Source organism: Camellia sinensis, chromosome 10 (assembly GCF_055761805.1).
Source record: "Camellia sinensis isolate YWXY chromosome 10, ASM5576180v1, whole genome shotgun sequence".
Lineage (NCBI taxonomy): Eukaryota > Viridiplantae > Streptophyta > Magnoliopsida > Ericales > Theaceae > Camellia > Camellia sinensis.
The window spans coordinates 17956940-17964035 of record NC_138970.1 but is presented as its reverse complement, the minus strand read 5'-3'; the positions used below and the strand labels follow the sequence as shown (position 1 = coordinate 17964035).

Sequence of the window (7096 nt, the reverse complement as noted above, 5' to 3'; positions counted from 1 at the left end):
TACTGGTTTAACCACAATTTTAGCTGTTTTATCAAAATATATTGCTTAGATTTATTTGATTTGAAATAAACTAAGATTGACCTTATTAAAAATTGAACGACTGAGTTTTGTTGATTAGAAATGAACTTCCCATCTAAACAACTGCTAACTTTTATTTTACAATCTCACATCAAAAAAATGAGAAAAAAATGAGTTGTTTTACTATAAAAACCTTATGCCACAATTTAATATTATAGTGTTGTGTATGTTTCAGTTCAAGACAGTTTAAATTTTAAAATTAAAATAAAATTTAAAAATTTTAATTAATTAATTTTTGTATAAATTGGTTGGTCCTTTGACCTAGCCGATAGGGTGAACCGTTTTCGGTTTGACTGATTCGCTGGTTTAACTACGATTTTAATGGTTTTATCAAAATAAATTAAATATGGACCTAATTAAAGATTAAACGGCTAAGATTTCTTGATTCAAAATAAATTTCTCGCCCAAACAATTGTTAACTTTTAAACAATTAAGAAAATCTTCATTGGTTAATTTTTATTTAACTTTTACTTTATAATCTCACATCGAGAAAAGAATGAAAAAAATGAATTGTTTCACTTACATAAAGTGAATCTTATATCTCCATATATATAAGCAAAATAAGATTTTTAGTGAGAAACATTATGATCAATATCTCATACTAATTTTTTTTAATTTTCTTAACTTTAAACAATTAAAAAAATCTCGAATAATTAGCTTTCATTTAACTTTTATTTTATAAAATATAAAAAAATTAAATATAATTACCATACTTTTATTAAATAATATATTATTTTTGTCCCTGGCATAACACACGGGGGATATACTAGTAGAATAGAATCTGAATGTGAGTCATTCCGCAAACGTTGAAATGGTCATTTTACAAACCCAACAATCACTAAGAATGGCCCATTAATAAGTAGAAATAAACAATTCAATATAATTCTCATAATAAGCAACAAATTTTACCTCAGGCAAGAATTAAATCCTAACTACTTAAATAGGAGTGTCCATGAGATTAACTAAATGAAAGGAGACTATTCAATAGTTTGAGAATATGACTACATGGTGATAGTATAATTGGTGAAAAAAAGAGTATTGATTATTTGTATTAAATAATTGAAGAACATGAAGAGATATAATGAATAGCTATTGATAAGAAAATATAACCACGTAGTATTTAAGAGACTATTGTACAATTTTCTTTAACGTAACTTAAGTTGGTTCCAATTTTGAATAAGAACCAAAGAAAGTAAAGTTTACAAAATTGATTAATAACAATGATAATACAATACAACTGTAGTGAAGCAATCGAGTTCGTCTAAATAAACTTTTCAAAATTGCCCATTCAAAATAGCCAAATTCTTCCATGAAAGAACAGGCTGCACTCTCGACATGTCTTTCGTGAAGGCAATAGATGTGCAAACATTCTAACTCATATGGGAGAGAATCAAGTTGAGGACCTACCAGTGATGGAGTACCAACCTAACACATTAGTCCACTGCTAGTTGCCAATATGGTGGGGATAGTTTATGAGAGGATATAACCCTCTGAATTTTTTTCTATAGCTTTCTTTGTGTAAAAAGCACCTTCGGAAGATAAATATTTTGCAAAACAGGTATAGCACTGTTGAGGGCTAATAATTTATCTTGAAGTCATTTTTTTTTTTTGTTACAAGAAAATCCTCCCTACCATCCCGTAGGTCCAAGGCAGCGCCCCTTATCACCAAGGTGTCCTGTTAGCCGGTGTCCTGTTAGCCGTTCCGGGTGTCCTGTTAGCCAAGGTGTCCTGTTAGCCGTTCCGAGTGAGGGGACTATAACCTGGGAACTTGCCCCGACCTCCCAAGACAAGCTCCGCTTAAGTCAGGACTCGCACAGCAGGGGAGCATTGAACCCACACCAAGTGCTGCCTATTAGCCAAGGTGTCCTGTTAGCCGTTGTCCTGTTAGCCGTTTTGAGTGAGGAGACTATAATCTGGGAACTTGTCCCGACCTCCCAAGACAAGCTCCGCTTAAGTCAGGACTCGCACAGCGTGAGGAGACTATAACCTGGGAGCTTGTCTTGGGACCTGTTAGCCAAGGTGTCCTGTTATCCGTTGTCCTGTTAGTCGTTCCGAGTGAGGAGACTATAACCTGGGAACTTGCCCCGACCTCCCAAGACAAGCTCCGCTTAAGTCAGGACTCGCACAGCGGGGAGCATTGAACCCACACCAAGTGCTGACCGAGTGAGGAGACTATAACCTGGGAACTTGCCCCGACCTCCCAAGACAAGCTCCGCTTAAGTCAGGACTCGCACAGCGGAGAGCATTGAACCCACACCAAGTGCTGACTAGACAACTTGAGGTCCAACCTCCTAACCAACAGCGCTTTGCCCAGGAGATTAGCACAAGGGAAGAATTGAACTTGTGACCTTGGGACTTAAACCCCAAGACCTTACCACAATGCTACAACCCCTTGGGCTTTATCTTGAAGTCATGATAATCAAATAAGCCACTTCACATTGTCCCATACACAACGTTCGAGCACAAAATCTATTTATATAGCATTACACTCTGTACAAATATATCTATATTGAACTGACACAGTAAATTAGCAGTAAAGAAATTGGACTTTGAGATGAACAGTAAATCCAGATATCTACAGTAAATCCAGATATCTAGGTTCGACTCTTACTTGTGCCTCTTGAATTTAATCGACACCTGTAATTGCAGATGATTACAAGTAAAGCTAAACATGGTTTGAATACTCTTCTTCCTAGTATTATAAAAATGGAAATATTAAGACAATAAATAGGCTCCTAACATAAGTCTTATTAAAATGCAACTACAACAAAACATTTAACCTCTTCCATTAAAAAATATAATGAAGGCAATCCGTAGACAAGTTCAGTTCATAAAGACTTAAAGACACATCCGTTCTGTTTTTCTTAAGAAAAGACAGCAAAATTATATAAACATACATTGTCACGACCCGAACCCCACCCTCTGTGGAATTCAGATCTGTGACTAGCTGGTAACCACGTGGCCGCCATAGGCGAAAGAAGGTATAAACACAAATATACATACATCAAAAGTATATATCAAAACATGATACTAGCCATAATATAAATAACAAAGACACCAAGCCAAGCAAAGTCTTCATGAACAAAAGGGAATTTTTAACATATACAAAAAGGGTCCAAGGAAGCTCCATGATCACCTCCTCAAGCCTTATTACCTGAAATGATGAAACAACGGGTAAGCTGTGATCACCTCCTCAAGCCTTATTACTTGAAATGGTGAAACAACGGGTAAGCTAATAAGATCAGTGAATAGTCTAAATCCTGGAGCGGCTTCAAATCACCAAGGATCCTCTAGAGTGTTTTTTTCCTAAAGTTTCCTAAAGTGGTGTATTGTGTGGTTGAGATTTAATGTTGAAAAATTGATGCGACTTGTCGTTAAATCTCAACCACACAATACACCACTCTAGGAAACTTTAGAAAAAAAAAACTTTAGAGGATCCTTGCTCGCTTCAAATGCCATAAAGAATTATACAGTAAAAGCACAATTGTGTAACAATATAGCAAGAAACAAATTTCGGGATTTAAAACAATTTACATGATTTCCACTAAGAAAATATAGCTAACTTTTGAAAATATAATAAGTGCTGAGAGAGACAAAACTCAAACCATATCAGAAGGTAGTCATAGTAGGCAAGTGTTTATCAACTTAAGGTCTCATTTTAAGATTTGTCAAAAATCCACGTGAATATAAGTATAACCACCTAGGGTTCTATTTTAGGATTTTATTACATTATTTCTATATTTTAAGTTATGAAAACCAAAGTAGACGAATCAGAAGGCAAGAATTTAACAAAGAGCATTAGATTTCTTTCCTTGGGTTTATATTTTCAAAATCCCTCTCGAATTTCTTCTAAATTTCTTCTAAATCTCTCTCCTCTTTGTGTCTCTATAATTCAGTGGGCAAAACAAATGAAAAACTAGAGCACTTAATTATCTATTTCTAGCAAGGGTGGACATGTGATGTAACAGGATGGATGAGGTGTCAAGCGTTGATGCATTGCATGATACGAGGACCAAGTGTAGAATGCATGAGATGTCTTGCTCATAAGGGGCCACCTGCCAAGATTATATATACTAATTTCACACTCAAATTTATTCAATCACAAATTTACAAAATAAATCATGTTTCAGCACATGTTACACCTTATTTGGCAAATGCATGTTAAACACATATAGATATACTATGAAATTGAGCATAATTAAAACAACTTAAGCATGTGGATCTCACAAACATTTTTTCTGGATTATTACAAATACATCTTAATGACAACCAAATCATTGAATACTAATCTTCAATTTAGTAATATTCTAAGAAGTTCCAAGTTATTCAAATCATAGACATAACAAATTTAATTTGAGAGCCAATTTAAACAAAAATGCAGCCATATAAGCACACAAACTTGTTTACTGTCAAACTTACAATTTGATCAATTTAGATAAAATAAAAATTATGTGATTCTCTATGAAAATTGTAAATGCTAAACTGGCATGGGAGGGTACATACTTCTTTCCCAAAATGTTTAGAGAACAACCACATTATCTAGTGCTGTCATCACTGCTGTCATCAGATCTTCACTACCATCAATTTTCATCCTCATAATCTTCTTTTTCTTTCACTATTTCTTGCTGTAATTAAAAAAAAAAAAGTTTGTTTACAAGCCACTTGTAGAAAAGGTTTAGGAAACTAAAAAGAAGAAGAACTTGTTATCTTGCTGAAACAAAAACAAAAAAAGAAAATTTGATTGCATACAAGCAACTTATAGAAAAAGGTTTTTAGGAAATAAAACTTACTATTCGTTGTTGTTCCTCCTCCTCCTCCTTATCTTCTTCGTCATCTTGTTGCTGCTATGCAAATAGAGGAATGCTCATAGATAAGGTTTTGATTGATAAACGAGTATGTGAAAATGTAAGTACCAGAAGAAAGATGAACACATCAAAAAAAGAGATCGTCTACTATGAAAATAAGAGCTACAACTTGACTATTTTCATAACAAGAGAATGAGCAAACAATAAAATCATAAATATGAATAACTGAGGGGGAAAAGAAAGAACATCTTTTTCTCATCGTTTGTTAAGTTGTCTATTCAACGAAGACAACTTCCTCAAAGTTTTGGCTCAAGGAATCAGGGCCAGCCCTGACTTTTTAGGGGTCTAAGGCGAATTTTTTTTTTAAATTGGGCCTTTCACATATCATTATTTAAAATAAAAAAAAAAATATTTGGATAAAAAGGATAAAAATTTATTTCTATTGCATTACAATTTAACAAAATTTAGATAACAAATATATATATATATATATATATATATATATATATATAATAGTTGAACCTCAATTAGTTGAATTGAATCTTTATTTTTTAACTTACCAATACTATAAGAACTAAAATTAATTGGGGACAAGGATGAAAATTTTTTACACAACTTAAGCAATATATAAAATTAGCAAGTTAAGGTTGACTATTTTTCAACATAAATCCAAATATGACACGACTCAATAATATGAATTATTAGTTATATATTTTAATATTTACTAAGGGAAGCCATGATGTTTTTTTAATCTTTTATTTAACTCCATCTAACTAAATAAATAAAAGTATGTAAAATAATAATAAGTCTAATATCTTTTTTCATTTAAGATATATATATTTTTTATTATCTATTTTAGAGTCAATCTAGTAAAAAAATATATTAATAAGGTACAATTATGTTTAATTAGAAAAATGCAATTGAATTAAAATCAAACATTTTATGAATAATTTCATTTAGTAGAAATAAATTTTATAAAATTCAACTTATGGAAAAAATTTTAATCTCTCCATACGCTTGTTAAGTTAATTTTAACTAAAAGTGAAAGTTTTCACATTAAATATCAATCGGACATGAATCAAAATAACACCATTGTCACGATCTAAACCCGCCCCTATGGGTTTAGCACCGTAACCGGCCAGTAATTCGAGATTACCGAAGGCTTGCTTAACAGTAAAACAGTAATACAGAGTACAGGGGCATGGCGGAAGCTAATACAGTAATTAAACGATGTCCAATGAGCTGTGACAGTCTGTATGCAAAAAGACTTTTCATACATATTTACATTCATAACCGAAACAGTATATACATGCATACGTCATAAGGTTAGGGACCAAGTGCCTACCATAACAGTACAGTAACAGTCTATACAGTTTTACAAAACAGATACAGAGACAGATGGGGGATGCTAAAACACCCCAAAGCCGTAGCTTGAACGAACTCGGAACCTCACAGTGAGGCACAGTGGTTGGCTTGACAAAAAAAAGGGAGTCTAACCCACGCTCCTAGCTCCGGTCTAGTGCCTGAACACCTACATATATATATAAACAGTGAGCTAAAACCCAGTGAATAATATAATGCATAAAGAGGTTAAGAATGAATGTCCTAACAGTAATGAAAACAGTTCGTTGAATCAGCATTTCAGTCATTCAGTTATAACAGTCATATGTGGTACATCCATTAGCATAGCAGTACAGTAAACAGTAGGTCTTAAAAGACCGAATAGTCAATGATGGCCATCATGACAGTAAACAGAAGTTCCAAGATAGGAACTGATAGAGATCTCTGTAACAGTAGCAGTAACAGTAATAGTAGTTGCTAAGGATGCCACAATACAGTTCAGAATAGAGGACATATATTCATTCAGTTAACAGTGACAATTCAGAAAGCAGTTCAGTTAACATTAAGAAAATATTCATTTTTGAACATATCTTTACATCATTGTTACTTACAGAGTTCTGGGCTATAAGCAGCTATTAAGCGTTCGGATGCCAACCCTACACAGTTTACAGGACGAACACACACTAAGTTTCACACTTGGGAATCAAAGACTTAGTCCCTACTTAGACTCGGTGTGCTTCTACATCAATATCCTCATTAAGATGCCTTAAACTAGGCCTAGGAATGCCTAAGATGGAATGAGGATGCAAAGATGTACTTTAAAACATTTTTCAGAATTTTCGAAAAACAAGGGTCCTGCACGAGCGTGACTA

The 7096-nt window shown here is 33.4% G+C and overlaps 1 long non-coding RNA gene across 1 annotated transcript; it reads right to left on the bottom strand.

The window, feature by feature from the left end:
• Positions 1-2840: 2840 nt before the first annotated feature.
• Positions 2841-5270, bottom strand: LOC145801567 (uncharacterized). The gene is made up of 3 exons (XR_014343180.1): positions 4869-5270; positions 4582-4703; positions 2841-3232 (listed from the first exon to the last, which is right to left on the bottom strand). It is a non-coding gene; the product is annotated as an uncharacterized LOC145801567 (long non-coding RNA).
• Positions 5271-7096: the final 1826 nt, after the last annotated feature.